The 25623-nt window shown below is 42.1% G+C and overlaps 1 protein-coding gene and 2 long non-coding RNA genes across 7 annotated transcripts in view; 1 reads left to right on the forward strand and 2 right to left on the reverse strand.

Annotated features, from left to right (window-relative positions):
• Positions 1–19910, forward strand: part of LOC141409206 (uncharacterized) — a 35469-nt gene extending 15559 nt beyond the window's left edge. Inside the window, exons 2-3 of one of the 3 annotated variants that reach the window (XR_012428436.1) lie at positions 8708–9050; positions 18868–19910. This is a non-coding gene — a long non-coding RNA (uncharacterized lncRNA). The remainder of the gene's footprint in view (positions 1–8707; positions 9051–18867) is intronic. The other 2 variants (XR_012428435.1, XR_012428434.1) reach the window with 2 other exon arrangements.
• Positions 1–25623, reverse strand: part of LOC102128900 (uncharacterized) — a 200982-nt gene that overhangs the window by 89295 nt on the left and 86064 nt on the right. The window lies entirely within an intron of this gene.
• Positions 1021–24273, reverse strand: LOC107128690 (uncharacterized). Of its 3 annotated transcripts, XR_010583379.2 has the most exons (5): positions 8896–9031; positions 8636–8696; positions 5632–5687; positions 4536–4644; positions 1021–1440 (listed from the first exon to the last, which is right to left on the reverse strand). It is a non-coding gene; the product is annotated as an uncharacterized lncRNA (long non-coding RNA). The 3 variants fall into 3 exon arrangements; XR_010583381.2 differs by lacking the exon at positions 8636–8696 and having other exon boundaries at positions 8896–9034; XR_012428438.1 differs by lacking the exons at positions 1021–1440; positions 4536–4644; positions 8636–8696 and adding an exon at positions 24134–24273 and having other exon boundaries at positions 5353–5687; positions 8896–9134.

Consider the following 25623-nt stretch of genomic DNA (forward strand, 5'->3'; position numbering starts at 1 on the left):
AATCCAGACCTTATAGTTATAAAAAGGATGAGGGGCGGCATGTTCTTTCTGGCTACTTCTTGCTGATGAGGGGACAGAGAGTTCCCTGGTTTCGGGTTGACTGTAGGAGCAGTGCTGTCTGTAGATGTTTTTGGGTAGTTGTCTGTGAAATGGCCATGATCCTGTCAGTTTAAAAAGTCTTTGAAAAAGGTTAATTAGGCAGGGTAAGAACAGTAGTCCCATAATTAGGAATATTATTATGAGAGGGCCCAGGAATGGGATGACCCATGCTATGATTTTGTTCCCAAACCAAGAATCTATTTGCTTGTTTTGGTACTCCTTAGCTTTTTTAGCTTTTTCTGTAACTTTTTTTTATAGCGCTTTTTACTAGGTCTGATTGGCTGATATAGAAACAATATTCCTTACCTAATGAGAGCAGAGGTGCTGGTTTGGAAAGCCCATGTGTTATTTTCTGCTAGCAACCATTATTCCTGCTATGAGGATAATAAGCAAAATGCTATAGTAATTGAGATTCTATGTCTGATATTTTACCCTGAGGGTGCTACAGTATATAGTCCTACTGCAAATAGTAGAGTGAGTAAAGCAATTCCCACAAGGGTGGCATAGTAAATAATTTTCATTAAAAAGTTAATATTTGACTTAAAAGCAGAGGTAGGAACGATAAAAGTATTTGATGAGGTAGAGGTGAGACTGAATAGGATGAGTAATTCTCACTTGGTTACTTATTTTTTTATGATTTTTAGCTTAAGATTTCCTATTTATTTCCTCCTATGAGAGTCAGGGGGCTTAGAGGCAGAGCCTGCTGAAACATCAAGTTTTCAGTTTATAGGGCTTTTAGAAAACACAGCTATTTTGGAAACTTGTAGCCAGAAAAATTAGAATTTAATTTAAACAGAAAATAGCAAGATTTGAAAAACATTGGGCAACACCCGAATTTAACAACAGGTGTGCTATCGTTTTTGAAGCATAATTTTCTCTCTCAAGTTTACCATTTTCATTAAAAGACAAATCATGCTAGTAGGACTGAGTTTCTTTATTATACTTGGCTTAGTTATTTGCATACAGTGGAGCAAGAATAATTATTTGTTACATAGGCCCTTTAAATTGGCTTTGATGGAACTTTGTTTCGTAGAAGGAATCTGAGCTAAGACCTTTTTAAAGGCAAGCCCAGCCATGGATTTGTACCATTGAATACCTATGAGTTGGGTGAATTCCTCTCCTCTTGAGGTTCCAAGATAACTTGGGACTCCTGGCCTGTCAAAATGTGACATTCTTTACTTACCACAGATCAGAAACCCTGTACAGGGACTGTGTACACAAAATCTGAGGCCAGCTTTCCAAGGGCTTTATTGGCTCCATAAGTCAAATTTGATTCCTTGAAGGAAGGCACACCATTCCAGGCAAAGCCTTGGTAAAATAACCAGTTTTTCCAATTGTGTCCTGTTACAAAAGAAAACATTCCTGGTTGCACTTATGCAAATAACTATACTACCATAACTTACGAATACTTACAGATAGTTTCCAAATTCTGGAGAAAATCAGGTAGAGAGAAACAAGTATGCTCCAAATTTTGTTCATGGAAGCATACTAAATTGTTAAAAGCTGTCAATAGCTCAAAAGAAAATATTCTTGGACTTTGAAAAGCAAAACAAAGGATTAGCAATATTTTAAGCAATACGTTAAAAAGATCACTCCAGGCTGGGTGTGGTGGCTCATGCCTGTAATCCCTGTACAGGCTCATGCCTGTAAACTCCCAGCACTTTGGGAGACCGAGGTGGGTGGATCACCTGAGGTCAGGAGTTCAAGACCAGCTGGGTAACATGGTGAACCCCCATCTCTACTAGAAATACAAAAATTAGCCAGGCATGGTGGCATGCACCTGTAATCCCAGCTACTTCGGAGGCTGAGACAGGAGAATTGCTTGAACCCAGGAGGAGGCTGCAGTGAGCCGAGATCATGCCACTGTATTCCAGCCTGGGCTACAGAGCAAGACTCTGTCTTAAAAAAAAAAAAATCACTCCAGTCGCCTACAGTTTAGTTCATGCAGTTAATTCCTGTCCTGATTGATATTAACATTTTAGTTTTTTAAGAGTTCTGAACGTTTTCCTCTAGTCTGATACAACAATTTTCAAAGTTATCAGAAACCTGCATTCAAGGGCACCTGATAGACCTTTATAGCTGATTATAAAACTAACTTTTTAAAAAGGACCAAAGCAAGACAACAATTGTTTATGGATGACAAAAAGTTTTAGGATAGGCTGGGTGCCATGGCTCATGCCCGTAATCCCAGCACTTTTGGAGGCCAAGGCTGGCGGATCACCTGAGGTCAGGAGTTTCAGACCAGCCTGGCCAACATGGTGAAACTCTGTGTCTCCTAAAAATACAAAAACTAGCCAGGTGTGGTGGTGTGCACCTGTAATCCCAGCTACTCTGGAGGCTGAGGCAGGAGAATCGCCTGAACCCAGGAGGCGGAGGTTGCAGTGAGCCGAGATCATGCCATTGCACTCCAGCCTGGGCGACAAGAGTGAAAATCTGTCTCAGAAAAAAAGTTTTAGAATAGCCATAAAGACGCAATTGACAAGGATATCTGTTACCTCTGTGGCACACAATAATTTTAACATAACAATTAGAATTATTACTTACAAGGTACACTAAGATATGTCAGAATTGTAGGAGTTTCCCATAACTTTGGAACACATACCAATAACAGTTATACAAATATAGCCCACAGAAAGCCAAACACCATTTTGTATTTGACAATGCTTCCTGTATTTTATACCAAATACACAAAATTTTACCTTTATATTAGTGCACTATTAATATTAAACTCCATTTTTAATAAAACCTTGTAGATGCATTTACTCAATTTTAATGTTTGACCATAAGATAAGATTTTTATAGACCCTTTTTAACCCTTTATATTTTGTTAAAGAGCAGGTTAGTGCTTTAAGATAAACCCACTGTGCTTTTATTTTAATGCTCAATTTACAGAAAAACTGGATGCTACCCCTTCAACTTTAGCCAATATGTTTATGCAGAATTTCCTTTACAATTAACCTTCCAAAACTTGCTTAAACCTTCAAAACAATTCTTTAACTTTTTAATATAGGTAAAAATCCACAATCTCATGCCTTCTTATAATCTTTTTACTAAAAGTATATTTTACTTTCCTTACACACTTTCCACATAATTAACTTTTAGCAAACTTTTGTTGAACACCTTGGTAAGTTTGGGATTTTAATTATGTACTAGGTGTAGAGCCTAGGACCTACACAGAAGTGCAGATAAGATCTGTGTTAGTCCAGCATTAATTCTGTGTCCTAAGTTTTACCTAGCTGTAAAGCAGGCAAGTTGTACAGGTAAGAGTTATAGGGGCATTTTATAAAGCAGTCAGGAGGCCTAATCACTTTTAAATTGTATATTTCTTGCATAAATTCCATTTATAAAATTTTTCTTGCCTTTCACAGACAATCTGACATGCCTCAACTTTCTGACTTGTTGGAAACATCCCTTTCTTTAAACAACCAGTTAATTTACTTTAGGACAAAAATTTACCATATAACATTTTAAAATATAAAATCCTTTAATATCAAAGATAACAGTCCTTTCCCAAAACAAACTTCCTTCACGCTTGCGGACTAGACTGCCTAAGGCCATAAGAGTAGAAGTTAGGATATTAAACAGCTTAGGATGTAGGATTTTAATTAAATGAAAATCTTAGGATGTAGCTATTTTCATTAAACCAATATTAATGTTTCATTTATTAAAAAATTAAAGATTATTTTGTTTGGGTTGAGTCATAGTTTTGTTTTGATACCTTACAGTATTTGGCAGAGATAAAAATGAAATTGCTTGATTAATAAATGCAAACAAAAATGTATGCTGGCAACTCTTAAGACACTTCTAACTTTACTGTACCAGTAAGTTTTAAAGATTAAAGTCACGTGAACTGAAAGATCCCATAGCTTTTACTTTTCCCTTAAATATATTTGATTTAAGCACTTATTTTTTTGCCAATTAGAGTTCTTTTAATAGACATTGCACACATAACACACATATAGCCACAAAGACAACCAGAAGATTTAGTAGTTACAAGATTTTTTTTCTGCTCATTTCCCAATTGACTTATTGGCCTTTGGGTGGGGTCCTTTAAGAAAAGAGCTAGGGGCCGGGCACAGTGGCTCAAGTCTGTAATCCCAGCACTTTGGGAGGCCGAGACGGAGGGACGTCACGAGGTCAGGAGATCGAGACCATCCTGGCTAACATGGTGAAACCCCGTCTCTACTAAAAAATACAAAAAACTAGCCGGGCGAGGTGGCGGGCACCTGTAGTCCCAGCTACTCGGGAGGCTGAGGCAGGAGAATGGTGTGAACCCGGGAGGCGGAGCTTGCAGTGAGCTGAGATCTGGCCACTGCACTCCAGCCTGGGCAACAGAGCGAGACTCCGTCTCAAAAAAAAAAGAGAGCTAGGAAAGCAGTTTCCAGGGCCTAATAAACAAGTAGAGCCGGAAGACAAAGACTTTGAGAGGTACTTACCTTTAATTCCAGGGGTTCCATAAGGAAAACAGATTTTCTCCAAAATGGGATTGTGGCGCCTTTTCTGTTTTCCCAAGGAGTCCCAGGCCACTTGAAGCCATTTTAGGGTCTTTTATACATGCACCAAGGGCGGCAAGACAGAGTGGAGAAAAGTAATTCAGTTAACTGGGAAAAAACCTTTTCTAGGAAAGCAAGATTTATGAAGAGAAGCCTTTTGAATGTACTCATAGCTTGGAGGAGGGAGAGACCTGGAGAGGGTTTTCATTAGGAAGAAAGATTTGTTTGTTTGTTTGTTTTGAGATGGAGTCTCCCTCTGTCGCCCAGGCTGGAGTGCAGTGGCACAATCTTGGCTCACTGCAAACTCCACCTCCCGGATTCACACCATTCACCTGCCTCAGCCTCCGAGTAGCTGGGACTACAGGTGCCTGCCACCATGCCTGGCTAATTTTTTGTATTTTTAGTAGAGATGGGGTTTCACCGTGTTAGCCAAGATGGTCTCAATCTCCTGACCTCATGATCCGCCCACCTCGGCCTCCCAAAGTGCTGGGATTACAGATGGGAGCCACCGTGCCCAGCCAGGAAGAAAGATTTTATGAGAGGTGCAAGCTTGACACAGGGAGAGATAGGATTTAAGGTAGAAGCAGAAGAAAGTGTCAATACAGAGAACCTTTTGCCATTTGCTATTCCTGGTTATAAATTTGTTAAGGTTCCTGAGAATTTGGAAGTTAAAGGTGCCATTTTGGGCCATCAGCTGTCATTATCTAATGTGTATTGGGGCCAGGCTATGTTACAATAAAAGACTAAGCCAAGTTTGGTGAGGTTGGGAAGGAGACAGCACAGGGGAGAGGGTGTGGGAACATGGGATTGTTTGGCACCCATGTGGACTGGCAAGAAGCCACCAAGGGTGTCTGTTTTTGTTCTAGGTGTCCCCAGACAAAAGACAGAGACCCTTTCTAAAGAGGATGGTCAAGCTGAGAAGAAACTGGGCATCTCCAAGATTTCCTCTGGGTTAGTCCCACTGGTCCTCTGAGGACCAAGACAGCAGACCTGACTTTTTCTAGGCACCGTGAGAAAGCCAGGGGAGGGCAGCTCTTACCAGTCAGCTGGATTAGTGTCTCATGTTGATGTTCCAGTTGGCCTCTTGGACTGCAGCTGTACAAGGGAGGGAGAGAGAGAAAAGGGAGGATGAGAGAAAAGCGAACAAAGAAAAGACGGAGTGGTGGCCAGAGACCTTCAGGATCCAGGAATTAACTCAGGACGAGCTGCCATTGCCCACTACTTCCTGGATTGCAAGAGAGCCTCTGCCCCCAGCACCCGTCCTGGGTTTCGGCACCAAATGTAAGAGTCAGAGGAAAGAAACACGAAATATAGCTTGACTATCAAAGACAGCTTGACTGTCAAAGACAGGTTTATTTTAGAAAAAACCTGAGGGGCTTCTGGCTGACTTCTGTCAGAAGTGCTTTCTCTTACAGACTGAGTTTATATCGGTTTTAGGGTGAGGGGGCTTATTACAAGCTTGGAATGTTTCCGTGTGGGGGAGAAGTTCATGGCAGGGTTGGAATGTCTCTGGGCAGAGGGGGGTTATCTTGGGGCTAGCATGTCTCTGGTCAGGGAAGAGTTTGGATGTTTCTGGTTGGAGATATTATTTGTGGTTTATGATCATGCTGGCTTAGCCATTAGGCTGATGCCCTTTGGATTTAGGCAGTTTTTTATTAAGGTGACTTTTAAAATGAGATGCTTGTCTATGATGTTGATGCTTCTGCTCAGTCACCCAGCCTCTAGTCAGAAAGCTTTTTTCTAGGAAGGGCAGAACTTCAACTTCTCTCATCTTACCTCCACCTACCCATTACTGAGATTACATCCTGTGTGCGTATGTTTGAAAAGTGGGGACATGGTTTGTGAGCATGGTGCACTCAGATTGCTAGGACACTGACCAACTTTGCCTCAGCTCATAGAGGTGGTGGATCCATACCAGGACACAGGCCAAGAGGACATCAGGCTGCTGTCTCTCCCCACCACTGAACACTCAGTTTCCAAAAAGAGAGGATTATTCAGAAAGCAGCTTGCCAGTGTTCCTACCAAAACTTCAGAGCCCTGTCAGATTTTGCCTTGAGGTGGAAGAGAAGTAAGCTGTGAAACAGAGCTCCTAACCTCTTGCCTAAGAATTAACTTCAATTGCAACAGATCATGAGACATTTAAGCCAAAGGGCACTCTATCCTTGATGCAGTGGAAATGGAGGTGAAAAACAATTCCCAGGAGATTCGTGGATTTAATGAAGATACTGCCTGCACTGTAGGCCAGATAATTTGTGGAGAAAACCATGAAAAAACACTGTTAGGGAGGAGTCTGTGAAGTGTATAAACAAACAACTATTAACTGCTGATCTCAGATAGTATTCTTAGAAAGGAGAGAAAACATACTTGGATTTACAGGGCAAATTTGTCCCTGGACTTTTTTGAGAACAACAGAGCCATCAACCAGCAATTAGTACAGTTTAACATCTGAGGGCTGTCCAAGAGAGGAAGAGATTCCCACCATACCATTGTCATCCCAGGATGACTGCAGGCAGAAACAAAGCTGAGCCACTTCCCCTCCCCTCAAGAGCAATATCAGAGGCTTAAAGTTATGAGGAAGAAATTGACAGAGCAGGAACATCACCATCGTGGGCAAGCACCTCATTTTAAAATTCACCTTTATCGAAAGCTGCCTAAATCCAAAGGGCATCAGCTTAATGGCTAAGGTCAGCATGAACATAAACCACAAATAACATCTCTGACCAAATACATTCCAGACTCCTCCCTGACCAGAGACATGCACCAAGATAACCCCTCCTCTGGCTGGGAAGATGCCAGCCCTGAGAAACCCCCCTCCGGCCAGAAAGATGTCTGCCCCCAAATAACCTCCCCTCCGCCCAGAGACATTCCAAGCTTGTAATAAGCCCCCTCACCCTAAAACCAATATGTACTCTTAGTCTGTAAGAAAAAGTGCTCCTGACCAAAATTGGCCAGAAGCCCCTCTCAGGTTATTTCTAAAATAAACCTATCTTTAACCATCAAGCTGTGTTTCTTTCTTCTTTAACTATTACAGAAATAGACGTCACCAAAATAGTCCAATCAGTCACTAAACAAAATAAAGCAAGTAACAATAACAAGGCCTGGAGAAACTGAACATACTCTGAGAAGGTTCAGTATGTTATAAAAAATGTCCAATTTGCAACAAGTACAGCCCATACATCAAAAAGAAAAGAAAAGCTGACAATAGAAACTGCCTGTGAGAACAGATAGCAGATTTAATAGAAAAATACTTCAAAGTGTACATTATAAATATGTTCACAGAACCAAAGAAGAGCATGACTTAAACACATTGAGATTTGGAATCTAGCTGAAGGTTTCTCCACAACTACTACCCTACTTTCACAATTTTTCTAATGTAATGACTTCTGTAAAAAATTACAAGCCTGGCCAGGTGCAGTGGCTCACACCTGTAATCCCAGCACTTTGGGAGGCTGAGGCAGGTGGATCATGAGGTCAGGAGTTTGAGACCAGCCTGACCAACATGGTAAAACCCTGTCTCTACTAAAAATACAAAAATTAGCCGGGCATGGTGGTGCGTGCCTCTAATCCCAGCTACTCAGGAGGCTGAGGCAGGAGAATCGCTTGAACCCAGGAGGCAGAGGTTGCAGTGAGCTGAGATGGTGCCACTGCACTCCAGCCTGGGTGACAGAGTGAGACTCGGTCTTAAAAAAAAAAAAGACAAGCCCATTATTAGTGGTTCATTAATTACTTATATTCATTAATAGGTTTGAACATACATTGCTACCAGTATCACAGAAGGTGCAGGTTTTCTGCCATTTATGAATTGTTTGAAAGTAAATGCACTGATTACTCTGTAACAAGGCTCCTCAATAGCTATTATAAAAATAATAATATCCATGTATGAGGTTTCTTAGTTCTGTTTCCAAGTGAAGTATTTTATAAATACTTCAACATCTATGTTACATTAAGTATATATTTTTGTTGAAAATTTTGTTTTAAAAATTGGTAGCATGCAAAGATACCCTCAAGAGACTTTTTTTTCCCCTCTTTTGAGTGCAAATCACCTTAGATTTCTCCCAGAGATTTTCTGTTGATCTTTAATGTTCTGGTTTTCCCATTTGTTTCCTAAAATGTAGACCAAGAAAAATCATCATCATTTAGAAAGTATGGAAGAATTACTGGATTGTAGGTTCATTGTGCACTGCAGCCATGCTTGATCAATTCATCAAAATACCCCCTTTCCACATTCCAAATTTTGGAATAGTACTGATGGCCAAGAAGCACTTCTCTCTAATTGACTAAAGGAAAAAAATATTATCCTCACCTATAGAAGACAGGTGCTGATGGCTTCCCTCATCACATGTCTACAGATTCTTCATGGAAAAATCCAGCAAAGCCCACTCCTCCTGGATGAAGTTCACAGCCACATCTTCAAAGACCACCAAGCCGTGACATATCCCAGATGTGTGTAGAGGACAGGTGAGACGGACAGCCCTGGGGATCTAGACTCAGTTCATGAGAGTTCACACTGAAGTGGTGTCATTGTCTCACGGACATGGAAAACTAGGACATGGACACACAAAGAGTGAGGTTCTGAGCAGAAGTTTAATAGGCGAAAGAGATGAGCTCTCTCTGCTGCAGAGAGAAGGGTCTCAGAGAAGTGGGTTGCTGCTTCCACAGTGAAATGCAGACAGCTTTATAGATGAGCTTGAGGAGGCAGTGTCTGATTTACATAGGGCACAAAAGATTGGTTGGGGCCAGGTGTGGTGGCTCACGCCTGTAATCCCAGCACTTTGGGAAGTCAAGGCAGGCAGATCACAAGGTCAGGAGATCAAGACCATCCTGGCTAGCACAGTGAAACCCTGTCTCTACTAAAAATATAAAAAATTAGCTGGGCGTGGTGGCAGGTGCCTGTAGTCCCAGCTGCTCAGGAGGCTGAGGCAGGAGAATGGCGTGAACCCAGGAGGTGGAGCTTGCAGTGAGCCGACATCCTGCCACTGCACTCCAGCCTGGCAACACAGCAAGACTCCATCTCAAAAAATAAAAGTAAAAAATAAAAAAAGTAAGCAGTGAAGGAACAGAGTGATAAATTTAAATAAATTAAAATTAGGAAGGTAAAAGACGAACAACAAAGTAGGAGAAAAATATCTGCAGTACGTGCAATATAAAAGGATTAATTTGTAGAGTAAAACACAAGATTAAAACATGGGAAAATAAAGAAACTACTTAACTGAAAATGAAAGACCATGTATGAAAAAAAAGAGGAAATAGCCAAATAAAATGTCAACTAGATGACATTTCTCATTGATTAGAAGGACAAAAATTAGTCAATTTGAGAATCCTAAGTGGCAATGACCATAGAAAATAAATAGGTATGCATGAACGAAGGAGTGGGAGTCAATAGATACACTCCATTGCTACTTCATGTAATTTGAACTTTACCATAATCTACATCAGCCCAGTAATTTTTCTCTAGGTAGTTTATTGTGCATTTGTGCTTAAAGACTATTGGAGCAATATTTTTCCCAAGAGCAAACAAAAACCCTGAAGAAGCTCAAGCACCATAACTCTTGGAATGGATGAGGGAATTGGATGGCACACAGCCTTAAACACTAGCATGTATGAAATGTACTGAGGCAAGGAAAACAGCAATAAGCCTTTTCATTTTAATGAAATAAGGCCCATCAATCCATCAAGCAATAATCTCTCTAGCTATCAATTTATTATTTATTTTTATTTATTATTCATTTGTTTGGAGATGAGGTCTGGCGATGCTTCTCAGGCTGGTCTAAAACTCCTGGCCTCAAGTGATCCTCGTGCCCCTGCCTTCCAAAGCACCCTGCCACTATTTTGCAATATGCCCAGAGAATTCTATTCTTAACAAGACCTATCTTCAAAAGAAACTGTTTCTCAAAAACCAAATTGAGATTTTACCAGAGGCAAACCTCTTGGGGTAAAGGAAATACCTAATTCCATCCCCCTCTTTTTTGCCTCAACTAAGCAGAAGTGAGGGAGAAATACTTTAAAGCGTCACAACACAGGGACACAGGCTTCCTACAAATGAGGTCAAATCATAGGTCCATGAAATGCTTCCCATAGTCTCACACCTGATCACCACATCAATAGCAGCAGAATATATACCATAATAACAGCAGAACACAACTGAAAAAACTATGCCTCAGACCTTTTACTTGAAGAAGTCTAAGGGTACAGAAATAAGTTGGGTAACACTGATGAAGTGGACAGATGTCTACAAACACAATGTACATAGACTGTCCTGAAGAAACAGAAAATCTGAACAGATCTTCAGTTCTAGGAGACTGTTGTAGTAATAAACAAAACAAAACAAACGAACAGTAAAAACCTAAGACCAAAGAGTTTTACTGCTAAAATCTACCAAACATTTAAAATATTAATACCCGGCCGGGCGCGGTGGCTCAAGCCTGTAATCCCAGCACTTTGGGAGGCCGAGGCGGGCGGATCACAAGGTCAGCAGATCGAGACCACAGTGAAACCCCGTCTCTACTAAAAATACAAAAAAAATTAGCCGGGCGCGGTGGCGGGCGCCTGTAGTCCCAGCTACTCAGGAGGCTGAGGCAGGAGAATGGCGGGAACCCGGGAGGCGGAGCTTGCAGTGAGCCGAGATCGCGCCACTGCACTCCAGCCTGGGCAACAGCGTGAGACTCCGTCTCAAAAAAAAAAAAAAAAAAAAAAAATATTAATACCCATCTTCCCCAAACTTAAAAAAATTAAGAGAACACTTCCAAACTCATTTTATGAGGCCCAAATTACACTAACACCAAAGAAAAGACACTACAAGAATGAAAGCTGCAGGTAAGTGTCCTTTGTGAATATGATACAAAAATTCTCAAATACTAGCAAACCATATTCAGCAGCATATTAAAAGATTACATACCATGACCAAGTGAGATTTATCTCTAAAATGCAAGGATGGTTCAACGTATAAAAATAGTGGCCGGGCATGGTGGCTCACACCTGTAATCCCAGCACTTTGGGAGGCTGAGGTGGGTGGATCACAAGGTCAGGAGATCGAGACCATCCTGGCTAACACAGTGAAACCCCGTCTCTACTAAAAATACAAAAAATTAGCCGGGTGTGGTGGTGGGCACCTGTAGTCCCAGCTACTTGGGAGGATGAGGCAGAATAGTATGAACCCGGGAGGTGGAGCTTGCAGTGAGCTGAGATCACGCCACTGCACTCCATCCCAGACGACAGAGCAAGACTCTGTCTCAAAAAAAAAAAAAAAAAAAAAAAAGTAATACACCACAACCATCTCAATGTAGATGTAGAAAAAAAGCGTTTGACAAAATACAAAACCCATTCATGATAAAAACACAGAACTTGAGCTGGAAAGAAACTACCTCGATATAATACAAGCCATACATTAAAAAGCCATAGAAACATTATAGTCAGTGGTGAAATACAAAAAACTTTTTCACTAAGATCAAGAACAAAACAGGACACCTGCTTTCACCACTTGCCTCAGTGCACTATTGGAAGTCCTACACAGAATGATTAAGCAAGAAAAAGAAATGCATCCAAACCAAAAAGGAAAAAATAAAATTATCTCTGTCCACAGATGAAACAATCTTATAGGCAGAAAATCCTAAAGATTGTGCATATGCACACACACATAGAACACCCCAAAATGGCTGGAACTAACAAATTCCTCAAAGTTGCAGGATACCAAATCAACATGAAAAAGTCAGTTTCAACTGGGTGTGGTGGCATGAGCCTGTAGTCCAAGCTGCTTTGCAGACTAAGTCAGGAGGATTGCTTGAGCCCAGGAGTTCAAGGCTGTAGTACACTACAATTGCTCCTGTGAATAGCCACTGCACTCCAGCCTGGACAACATAGTGAGACCCCATCCCTTAAAGAAAAATCATTTATACATACTTCTCATTTATACATACTAACAACATATAATCTGAGAAGGAAATTAGGAAACAATACCATGAACAATAACAAAGGCAGCAAAAGACTTGTACACTGAAAACTATAAAATGTTGCTGAAAGAAATTAAAGATATAAATGAATAGAAAGACATCTCATTCATGGATTTTAAGATTCAATATTAAGATATCAATACTACTGAAGATGGTCTAGAAAGTCAATGCAATTCCTATCCAAATACCAATGACTTTTTTTTTTTTTGGAGACTATAGTCTCACTCCACTCTATCCCCCAGGCTGGAGTGCAGTGGCGTGATCTCAGCTCACTGCAATCTCCACCTCCTGGGTTCAAGCAATTCTCAAGTTTCAGCCTCCCAAGTATCTGGGACTACAGGCGCATGCCACCATGCCTGGCTTTTTTATTTTAGTAGAGACGAGGTTTCACCATATTGGCCAGGCTGGTCTTGAACTCCTGACCTCAGGTGATTCACCTGCCTCGGCCTCCCAAAGTGCTGGGATTACAGGTGTGAGCCACCGCGCCTGGCACCAATGAATTTAAAAAAAAAAAAAAAAAAACAGAAATGCCCATCCTCAAATTCATAGGGAATCTTCAGGAACCCCAAATAGACAAAACGATTGATGAAGAACAAGCCAGGTGCAGTGGCTCACGCCTGTAATCCCAGCACTTTGGGAGGCCAAGGCAGGCAGATCACTTGAGGTCAGGAGTTTGAGACCAGCCTGGTCAATATGGTGAAACTCTGTCTCTACTAAAAACATTTTTAAAAATTAGCTGAGCCTGGTGCGGTGGCTCATGCCTGTAATCCCAGCACTTTGGGAGGCCGAGGTGGGCAGATCATGAGGTCAAGAGATTGAGACTATCCTGGCCAATATGGTGAAACCTCGTCTCTATTAAAAATACAAAAATAAGTTGGGTGTGGTGACACATGCCTGTACTTTGGAGGCTGAGGCAGGAGATCACTTGAGTCCGGGAGGTGGAAGTTGCAGTGAGCCAAGATCGCGCCACTGCTCTCCAGCCTGGTGACAGAGTGAGACACTATCTAAAAAAAATTAGCCAGGCATGGTGGTGTGTGCCTGTAGTCCCAGGTACTCAGGAGGCCGAGGCAGGAGAATTGCTTGAACCTGGGAGGTGTGGGTTGCAGTGAGCCAGGATTGCACCACTGCACCCCAGCCTGGGTGACAAAGCGAGACTCCATCTCAAAAAAAACAAAAAAGAACTAATTTGGAAGTCTTACTCTTCCTTTTTAAACTTAAATATACAATAGATAAAACACTGTAGTACTGGCACAAGGACAGAAGGTACATCAATGGAATAGAGAACTCAGAAGATATCCTCACATATATGATTAAATGATTTTCAGCAAGGTACCAGGTTCATTCAGTGGGAAAAGGAAGTTATTGCAAAAAGTGGTGCTGGGAAAACAGTCTTGACATGTAGAAGTATGAAGCTGGACCCTTACTTTACACCATATACAAAAATGAAATCAAAATGAGTCACGGACTTAAACTAAACTACTCTTAGAAGAATACATGGAGGGAGGAATTTCATGAAATTGAATTTGGTAATGATTTCTTGGATACAACACATGCCCAGTCACCAAAAGGAAGAATAGACAAGTTTGACTTCAAAGTTAAAAACTTATGTCCCTCAGGGGATACCATGAACACAGTGAAAAGGCAGCCCATGGAATTGCAGAAAATGTTTGCAAATCACATAACTGCCAAGGTGTTAATATGTAGAATATACAAAGAAAATGCACTTGACAAAGTTCAACATCTTCACAATGAAAACACTCAGTAAACTAGGAATAGAAAGGAACTTCCTCAACCTGCTATAAGGCATCTATTAAAAACCCACAGCTAACATCACAGACCTAAGAACACCTTCATTTTCAGCACTGGCTAATCTCTAGGATCAGTTAGGCAGAAAGTGAAGGCGGAAGCAGAGTTTTAAGCAGCCTTGCTAAGTGTTAAAGGAATGCCACAGGCTAGAACTATCCATAAAAACTGGGAGGTGTGAGGTTTTTTTTTTTTGAGACAGAGTCTTGGTCTGTTGCCCAGGCTGGAGTATGGTGGTGCGATCACTGCAACCTCCACCTCCTGGGTTCAAGTGATTCTCCTGTCTCAGCTTCCTCAGTAGCTGGGACTACAGGTGCATGCCACCACACCTAGCTAATTTTTTTTTTTTTTTTTTTTTTTTTTTGTATTTTTAGTAGAGACGGAGTTTCACGGTGTTAGCCAGGATGGTCTTGATCGCCTGACCTCGTGATCCACCCACCTCGACTTCCCAAAGTACTGGAATTACAGGCGTGAGCCACTGCACCTGGCCACCATGAGGTTTTTGTTTCTGCTTCTTTAGCTCTTGTGATGCAAGGGAATCGCTGTCAAAACACAGGCTAAACATAAGCTAAAGGAACAGGAACTTCAAGGGCTGTGCACAACAATTAATACAATCTCTGCAAAAATACTTTGGAAAAGTTAACAAACAAAAATAGCAACACTGAAGAGGGAGAAACTGACTTCTAGAGGCATCCCTTATGACATTCAAATGTCCATGTTTCAACAACAAAATTTATGAGGAATACAGAGAAACAGAAAAACATAGCTCATGAATGGAAAAAATCATTTGAGATAAACCATTTCTAAAACCCTAGACATTAGACTTACTAGACAAAGACTTTAAATCAACCTTTTTTTTTTTTTTTTTGAGATGGAGTCTTGCTCTGTCACGCAGGCTGGAGTGCAAAGGCGTGCTCATGGCTCACTGCAACCTCCACCTCCTGGGTTCAAGCGATTCTCCTGCCTCAGCCTCCCCAGTAGCTGGGATTACAGGTGCCCTCCACCATGCCCAGCTAATATTTGTATTTTTAGGAGAGACAGGGTTTCACCATGTTAGTCAGGCTGGTCTCAAACTCCTGACCTCAAGTGAGCCACCCACCTTGGCCTCCCAATGTACAGGCGTGAGCCACCGCGCCCAACCAAATCAATTGTCTTAAATCCTTATTAGGTGTGCAACTATAACAGAGTGTCAAAATACATGAGGCAAAAACTTATAGAATTGTGAGGAAAAATAAGGAAATTCTCTTTCATAGTGGGACACACCAACATACCTCTATCAGTAGTTGACAAATCAAGTGGGAAGAAAATCATTAATGGTATAGGTTTGTTTTTTTTTTTTTTCAGTACCAAACATAATTTTTTTTTCCTTAAGACAGAGTCTTGCTCTGTTACCCAGGCTGTAGTGCAGTGGCACAATCTCGGCTCACCTCAACCTCCACCTTCTGGGTTCAAGTGATTGTCCTGCCTCAGCCTCCCAAGTAGCTGAGATCACAGGCGAGCATCACCACACCCAGCTTTTGTTTTTTTGTTTTTTTTGTTTTTTTGTATTTTTAGTAGAGACAGGGTTTCAGTATATTGGCCAGGCTGGTCTCAAAATCCTGACCTCAGGTGATCCACCCGCCTCGGCCTCCCAGAGTGCTGGGATTACAGGCATGAGCCACTACACCCGGCCCCAAAGAGAATTTAATGGCATAGTTTTAACTCAACAGCATCATCAATCAATTGGATTTAAGAGGTATTTATAAGATACAGCAACCAACAAGAGCAAACTACAAATCCTTCCCAAGATTGCATGGAATATTCACCAAGTTAGGCCACATTTTGAGCCATAAAACACCTCTTAACAAATGTAAATACTGAAGTGGGAAGATTGCTTCAGCCCAGGAGGTTGAGGCTTCAGTGAGCTGAGATCATGCAATTGCAGTCCAGCCAGCCAGCCAGAGTGAGACCCTGTCTGAAATAAACAAAACAAATAAAACAAAGCAGAGTAAGTCTAAAATCAACAATCTAACCTTCTAGTTTAGGCAACCAGAGAAAGAAGAGCAAGATAAATCTAAATCAAACACAGGAAAATAACAATTCCAGAAAACATCAATGAAATTGAAAATTGAAAGTCAGTAATATAGGCTGGGCACGGTGGCTCACGCCTGTAATCCTAATACTTTGGGAGGCTGAGGCAGGAGGATTACGAGGTCAGGAGATTGAGACCATGCTGGCCAACATGGTGAAACACCATCTCTACTAAGAATACAAAAATTAGCTGGGTGTGGTGGCACGTGCCTGTAATCCCAGCTACTGGGGAGGCTGAGGCACAAGAACAGCTTGAACCCAGGAGATGGAGGTTCCCGTGTGCCAAGATGGCGCCACTGGACTCCAGCCTGGTGACAGAGCGAGACTCCATCTTTAAAAAAAAAAAAAAAAATCAACAATATCAAAAGCTGGTTCTGTGAAAATATCAATAAAATTTATATATATATATATATATACACCCTATAGCCAGGGTAAGAAAAAAAGAGAGAAGACCCAAAAAATTACTGATTATAAATGAAAGAGGTTTCGTCACTATTAATTCCATGGACATTAAAAGAACCATAAAGGATTATTATGAACAATTCCATGCCCACAAGTTTGATAACTTAGATGAAATGGACCAATCCTTTGAAAGAGACAATCTACCAAAACACACACAAGGAGAGATAAGCAATATGAATAGGTATATATGTGTTAAAAGAAAGTGAATCAGCTAATAACGTAATAACAGTCCAAAAAAGGACAGACAAGGACCAAGATGGTCTCACTGGTCATTTCTGCCAAACATTTAAATAACTGACACTAGTTCACTACAATCTTTCTATAACATACAAGAGTAAACAATTCCTAATACATGCTGTGAGGCCAACAGAATCCTACTGCCAAAACTAGATGGATACGTTACAAAGGTAGAAAACTATAGACCAGTAACTCTCATCATAGATCCTAAAAGTTCTCAAAAAATATTCACAGATTGAATCTGAAAATGTAGAAAAAGAACTATACACCACAGTCAAGTGGGAATCATTACAGGTGTACATGGCTGGTTCAAAATTCAGAAATTGCTGGGTGCCTTGGCTCATGCCTGTAATCCCAGCACTCTGAGAGGCTGAGAGGATTGCTTGAGCCCAGAAGGCGGAGGTTGTCCTCTGGGAGTGAACCAGGGGCTGCTATTCACTAGATCCTGCAAGACACCTGGCAACTGTGAGCATCCTGGGGCAACCCCAGGAAGTCTGAAACCCAGGAACAGGGACAGATCACCCTGTAAAATTTCCAAAAGTAAACCTCAATCCAAAGACATTCTGGCAAGGTGTCTGTGCCTAGGGAAGATAAAAGGAGGAGAGGCACGAAGATTTTTTTGCAGCAGAGTTTCATGCACTTATTCTGTTTTCCTCATGTGAAATGTTCACAAACAGAAAAATATTTTAAAAAGAGCCATCTATTGCTCTGTGAAAAAATGATAAAGTACTGCATCTGTTTGAAATGTACAATAAAGGACAAATAGTTGGTAATATTTTGAATCGATGAAGCAAAGCTGGCACTTGGGAATGTGGGGAAGGAATTGGAAATTTAGGAATTCATACAAACCCTAGAAGGGTTAAGTTCAGCAAACAGAATTGTGGATTTGAGACCTGTGTCCCACACATTTGGAAAATGCAAGGGCAAACAAATACATGGGAAAATCGGTACCCCTGGGGAGTGTTAAAAGAAATAAGAGGCAATCAGATTGGAGTGGCTGTAGTGCCCTGAGTTCCTACCCAAGGACACCAAAATCGAACACAAATGCAGCCTGTAAATTACCAATTTAGAGGAAAATGAAATTTAACCTCCGACTACAGGACCAGAACATTTCCACCTGGATAGACCTGTCAGAAATAGGAAAAACTGAAAGAAATTTGTTTTTAAAAGTGGCCTAAGATGGCTGCAGGTTGGGACATACAGGTACTAGAAACCAGACCCATGAAATAAAGCTGAACTCTCAGCCTGCAAGTCAAATATTTCCCTGACCTGTACTGATTACAACCTTGCCTATCAGATGAAGCAAAGGTAGGACAGATTCAGTCATCCCTCTCTAAACCCTAAGATGCCTGTGTATTGGTTAACCTTTCATATACTTTAACCACATACTTGCTTTATCTTATGTATAAGGTCACTGCCCGCCTCTCCCATTTTCCATGTAACACAAGGTATAAGGCTTCACGTAGCCACTCCAGGACACATTGTTTGTGCTGGGTCTGCCTTCCCAGGCTATTGTCCTTAAACGTGGCTCAGAATAAAACGGCTGTTTTTTTAATCTTTGGTTAACAGACCAAATAAGGCGACTCATAACCAATCAAAAGATTGAATTTGGTCTGCTTCCTCATACACCTTAGAAAAGCCTTTCCTTCAAGCACCCCTGACGGGACCCCAAAGAGCAAGCCATGGTTGGGTTATTCATGAACTGCCCTTGGCTAAATAATTAAATATTTAACGGTGCTGCATTTTAATTTTTACAGGTGAAAGGCGGGATTGGGAACCCCACAGACCACAGCTCCTCCCAGGAGAACCCCACACATGAGTCTGGATTCTCGCCGTGATCCTCCCGTGGCCCCCACACAATCTGGGGAGACGCGGGGCTGCGGGCACTGCCAGCGCTTTGCTGCCGAGAGGGCTCCGGACCCGGGCTGCTGTTGCCGCGCAGGGATGGGACAGGATGCCCGGGGTCCCAGCTGCTGGCCTAGCCCCACCCGGTAGCCGAGGGGACCCAGGGCCGAGCTGCGCCAGGGAGACTCGGGTCCGCAGACCCCGGAATCACTGCTAAGAGGCCCGGGTCCCACCACAGCAGGTCCCAACCAGCCCCTCCTCCCGCCCAGCCTTGCACACTCACCATTTCCCGGCTCCCAGGTGTCCCGGGTCCTCCCTTGGCTCCGGGGATCAGTGCTGGTCACCACCGGACAGAAGCTGTGGTGGAGCCACCTCAGCCTCTGGAACGCTGATTTCAGTGGGTTAGGGGAACAAGAGCCCCTTAGACTCACGGAGCTCGGCCCCACCCTCCTGGCAGAGCGCCTGATTGGATGATTTACACAACCCCGCCCAGCACCCCTAGGATAGGGATCAAGCCCCACTCCCTAGGCCCGGGTTTCAGGAGAAGCCACGGAAAGCATGGAAGTGTGGAGCTGGACTGACAGGTTCTAGCAGCAGTCCTCCCACCCCCGAGGCCAGGCTTCCTTCTGGAGCTTGGACGTGACCCCACACTGGGGACATTTGCATTTAAGAAAAACTTGCTCCAGGCTTTCCACAGTGGGCACTGGCATCTTCCTGTACTCACTGGGCCCTTTCTGTTTCTTCCTCCTGGACAAGTGTGAGCAGGCAATTCCATACTCCATGTCCAATGGAGCAGTACCTTTACTGGAAGCTACTGGGCTGGAACAGGAGGGCGGGCCCAGATGTCTTCCAGGGATCACGAATTTGGGAAAAGCGGCTGGTGGCATGGCCAAGGCTTCCTCACACGTTATCTCAGTCTACCCATTTTCAGGGAAAAAAAGAAAAACATGGCCAAGAAGGGAACAAAAATTAAGTGAATGGAAAAGAGTTATACTATCACAATATTCTGTAAAGAAATCAAAAGGGGCCGGGCGCGATGGCTCACACCTATAATCCCAGCACTTTGGGAGGCCGAGGTAGGTGAATCACCTGAGGTCAGGAGTTTGAGACCATTCTGGCCAACATGGTGAAACCCCATTCTCTACTAAAAATACAAAAAACTAGGCCGGGCACAGCAGCTCACGGCTGTAATTCCAGCACTTTGGGAGGCCAAGGGGGGCAGATCACAAAGTCAAGAGATCGGGACCGTCCTGGCCAACATGGTGAAACCCTACCTCTACTAAAAATACAAAAAAAATTAGCTGGGCATGGTGACGCGTGCCTGTAGTCCCGGCTACTCAGGAGGGTGAGGCAGGAGAATTGCTTGAACCTGGGAGGCTGAGGTTGCAGTGAGCCGAGATCGCGCCACTGCACTCCTGGCGACAGAGACTCCATCTCAAAAAAAAAAAAAAAAGCTGGCCATGGTGGCACACGCGTGTAATCCCAGCTACTCAGGAGGTCAAGGCAGGATAATCACTTGAACTCGGGAGGCAGGGGTTTCAGTGAGCCAAGATCGTGCCACTGCACTCCAGCCTGGGCAGCAGAGACTTCGTCTCAATGAAAAGGGAAGAACAGCAAACATTTGAACTAGCTCAGATAAGCATCCTCCTTCACAAGGAAAAGCCGCATTCAGAAAATAAGTCACATCCCCAACTTTAAGAGCCAGGTTCTGACTGCTGTAATGCAGCCCCAGAGGGTATCAACCTGTGAGTTCCCGTCCCCTCCTGAGTGTGGAAATGCTGCCTGCCTCAGCATCTGAATTTTCACCAGCAAGAAACACTCACCTGGAATCAGCTTAAGGTTCTGATCTAAATAAACTGTCAAAATCATAAACCCGTTCTCCAGAAGACAACAAGTCTTTCTCCAAACCTGAACGTCATAGATTTTTTGAGGGAGTCTAGCTCTATTGCCCAGGCTGGAGTGCAGTGGCGTGATCTCGGCTCACTGCAGCCTCTGCCTCCCAGGTTCCAGCAGTTCTCCTGCCTCAGCCTCCCCAAGCAGCTGTGACTACAGGTGCACACCACCATGCCCAGCTAATTTTTGTATTTTTAATAGAGACGGGGATTCACCATGTTGACCAGGTTGGTCTCGAACTCCTTACCTCAGATAATCTGCCTGCCTTGGCCTCCCAAAGTGCTGGGATTACAGGTGTGAGCCACTGTACCTGGCCTTTTTTTTTTTTTTTAAACGAGATGGGGTCTCACTATGTTGCCCAGGCTGGTCTCAAAGTCCTGGCCTCAAGTGATCCTCCTGCCTCAACCTCCCAAAATTCTGGGCTTATAGGTGTGAGCCACCAAGCAAGCCCAGCCCAAGTTGCATTTTTGTTTTCTTTTTTTTTTGAGATGGAGTCTAACTCATCCAGGCTGGAGTGCAATGGCGTGGTGTTGCTCACTGCAACCTCCGCCTCCCTATTCAAGCAATTCTCCTGCCTCAGCCTCCCGAGCAGCTGGGACTACTGGTGTGTGCCACCACACCCAGCTAAGTTTTGTATTTTTAGGAGACATGGGGTTTCACTATGTTGGCCAAGCTGGTCTTGAATTCCTGACCTTGTGCTCCACCCGCCTTTGCTTCCCAAAGTGCTGGGATTGCAGGCGTGAGCTACCGTGCCCAGCCCCAAGTTGTGTTTTTATATACTAATAACAAACGGTCTGAGAGAAAATTAATGAAACAATTTCATTTACAAAAGCATCGAAAACAGTAAAAATTCAGCCAGGAGGCCTGTATCTTGTACACTGACCACTACAAAAGATTGCTGAAACAAATTAAAAAACAGACAAATGGCAAGTAATCCCATGTTCATGGATTATAAGACTTCCTATTGTTAGGATGATAGTACTACCCAAATTAATCTACAGATACAATGCAACCCCTATCAAAATCCTTATGGCCTTCTTTTTTAGGCTGAGCACCATGGCTCACACCTGTAATCCCAGCACTTTGGGAGGCTGAGGCAGGCAGATCACTTGAAGTCAGAAGTTCAAGACCAGCTTGGCCAACACGGTGAAACCCCGTCTCTACTAAAAATACAAAAAATTAGTTGGGTGTGGTGGCTCGTGCCTGTAATCCCAGCTACTCAGGAGGCTGAGGCAGGAGAATTACTTGAACCCAGGAGATGGAGGGTGCAGCACACTGGTATTGCGCCACTACACTCCAGCCTGGGAGACAGAGTGAGACTCCATCTCAAAAAAAAAAAAAAAAAAAAACACAACTAGAAAAAAAATCAACCCTAAAGTTCATTTGGAATCTTCTAATACCAAAACAATCTTCAAGAAAAAAGTTCAAAGACTCACACTTTCTGATTTCAAACTGGCTATAAAACTACCATAATCAAAATCACATGGTACTGCACAGGGACAGACATACAGCCCAGTGGAGCAGAACAGAGAGTCTAGAAAGAAAATGCTTGCATATGTGGTCAGATGAGTTTTGACAACAGTGCCATGATCATTAAATGGAGAAAGGACAGTCTTTCAACATTTGTTGTTGGGAAAACTGGATATCTACATTCAAAAGAATAAAGTTGGACCCTTACCTTACATACAAAAATTAACTTTGAGTCAAAGATCTAAACTTAAAAGCTAAAACCGTAGAAGACTTAGAAGAAAATATAGGGGAAATTTTCATGACATTGGATTTAACAATCATTTCTTGGATATGAAATCTAAAGCACAGGCAAACAAAAAATAAACTGGACTACATCAAAATTTAAAGCTTGTGCACCAAAGAACACTCTCAAGACAATGAAAAGACTATACAGAATGAGAGAACGTTTTTGCAAATCACATATCTTGGAAGCGATTAATACCTCAAATACATAAGGAATTCCTACAACTCAACAAACCAATGACCCAATTCAAAAATGAGTGAGGGACTTGAAAACATTTGTACAAAGAAGATACATAAATGGCCAACAATCACATGGAATAATGCTCATTATCACTGGTGATCAGGGAAATGTAAATCAAAACACCAGTGAGATAGTTCACAACTGTTAGAATGGCTGCCATTTAAAACAGAAAGTCGAATATAACCAGGGTGGTGAGCATGCAGAGAAATTGCAGTCCTTGTGTATTGCTGGGGAGAATGTAAAACACAGCTGCTGTGAAAAACAGTATGGCTATACATGAACATAGAAAACCCTGTGCCCCAGCAGTGCCACTCCTAGGTATGTATCTAAAATAATGGAGGCCAGGCATGGTGGCTCATGCCTGTAATCCCAGTACTCTGGGAGGCCAAGGTAGGTGGATCACCTGAGGTCAGGAGTTTGAGACCAGCTTGGCCAACAAGGTGAAACCCTGTCTCTACTAAAAATACAAAAATTAGCTGGGTGTGGTGGCAGACACCTGTAATCTCAGCCACTTGGGAGGCTGAGACAGGAGAATCGCTTGAACCCAGGAGGTGGAGGTTGCAGTGAGCCAAGATCACATCACTGCACTCTGGCCTGGGCGACAGAGCAAGACACTGTTTCAATCAATCAATCAACCATGGAAAGCAGGGATTCAGACACATATACACCAATTTTAGAGCAGTATTATTCACAGTAGTCAAAACAGTTTTGTAGAAACAACCCAAGTGCTCAACATATGGATAGATAAAGTGTGGTGTATCCAATATACCACACTTGGGAATATTCAGGCACAAAAACAATGAATTACTGGTACATGCTAACATATGGATGAACCTTGAAAACATTATGCTAAGTGAAATAAGCCATACACATAACGACAAATACTGTATGCTTCTACTTACATGACGCACCTAGAATCAGCAAATTCATAGAGCAAGAAAGGAAAACAGAGATTACCAAGGGTTGGGGATGGGAGGAATGGGGAATGGTTGTTTAATGGGTACCAATTTTTTTGGAATAATGAAAAAATTCTGGAGCTAGCTAGCTGTGATGGTTCTAAAGCACTGTTAATGTATTTAATGCTACTGAATGGCATACTTAAAATGGTAAATTTTATATTACTATATTTGACCTTAAAAAAAATTAAAAACTGGCCAGGCACCATGGCTCATACCTGTAATCCCAGCACTTTTAGAGGCCAAGGCAGAAAGATCCCTTGAGCCCAGGGAACCAGCCTGGGCAATATAGTAAGACTTTGTCTCTCAAAAAAAAAAAAAGGTTTAAAACATTACCTGGGCATGGTAGTGTGCACTTGTGGTCCCAGCTATTCAGGAGGCTGAGGTGGGAGGATCATTTGCTTGGGAGGCAGCAGTTTCAGTGACCCAAGATAACACCACTGAACTCCAGCCTGGGTGACAGGGAGAGACCCTGTCTGAAAGAAACAAAATTAAAAACTAAAGACACAATTTGAGCTACTAGAAAGGAAAACAACAATGCCTGGTATAAAATATACACTGGATTGAATAACCAGATATTTCAGGAAGAAAAGAAATTAAGACCCAATAATAGAAATGACATAATTTAAAAGATATGCACCTAACAGATTGTCAAAATATGTCATGCAAGAACACACAACTGCAAGGTGAGACAGACAAATTCACAATTAACTGAAGACTTCAACACTTCTCAGTAATTCAAAGATCCAACAGGCATAGATTCAGTAAACATTCCTTTTTTTATTTTAAAATACTTCACAAAGGTTGTATATGTTCATGACATACAATGTTATGTTTTGATGTATATATACATTCTGTAATGGTTACCAGTCAGATTAACACATTGATGACCACCCATGCTGTACATTAAATCTTCAGAACTTGTTCACCTTACAGCTTGGTTTTTAACCTTTGACCAACATTTCTCCATTTTCCCTACCTTCTGGACTCTAGTAACCACCGTTCCTCCCTCTACCTCTGAGTTTAAGATTCCACAATTAAGTGGGTTCATGAAGTATTTGCCTATGTCTGCCTTATAGTGTCCACCCCGTTTATTCATGTTGTGACAAATGTCAGGATTTCCTTTTTATGGCTGAGTAAGATTCTGTTGTTTAAATATACATCACATTTTCTTTATTCATTCATTGATGGCTGCTAAGTTTGTTTCCATATTTTGACTATTGTGAATAATGCTGTAATGAACATGTGAGTGGCAGATAATCTCTTTGAAATACTGATCACTGCCTTTGGGCATATATGCATATATCCAGGGGTGAGACTGTTGGATCACATGGTTTTTTTTTTTTTTTTTTTTTTTTGAGGAACCTCCACATTGTTTTTCACAATGGCTGTACAAATGTACATTTCCACCAACAGTACACAAAGCTTCCTTTTTCTCTATACCCTAACACTAATCTTTCGATAGTACCCATCCTTGCATGTATGAGGTAACATGTAATTGTGGTTTTGATTTGAATTTCTGTAATGATTAGTGATATTAAATCCCTTTTCATATGCTTTCAGACCATTTGTATGTCTTCGTTGGAAAAAATGTCCACTCAAGGTTTTTTATTTTTTCTTATTGTTTTTACCCCTTGCAGAAACCAGTCTATTTTTCTTAATTTTTTAGTGTTTTGAGACGGGAGGGGTCTGATTATGTTGCCCAGGTTGGTGTTGAACTCCTTGATCTTCCTGACTCACACTTCTGAGTACTGGAACTACAACTGGGCACCACTATGCCCAGCTAATAATTTATTTTTTATGTTTTTAGACATGAAGTCTCCCTA

This window comes from Macaca fascicularis, chromosome 19, assembly GCF_037993035.2.
Source record: "Macaca fascicularis isolate 582-1 chromosome 19, T2T-MFA8v1.1".
Classification (NCBI taxonomy): Eukaryota; Metazoa; Chordata; class Mammalia; order Primates; family Cercopithecidae; genus Macaca; species Macaca fascicularis.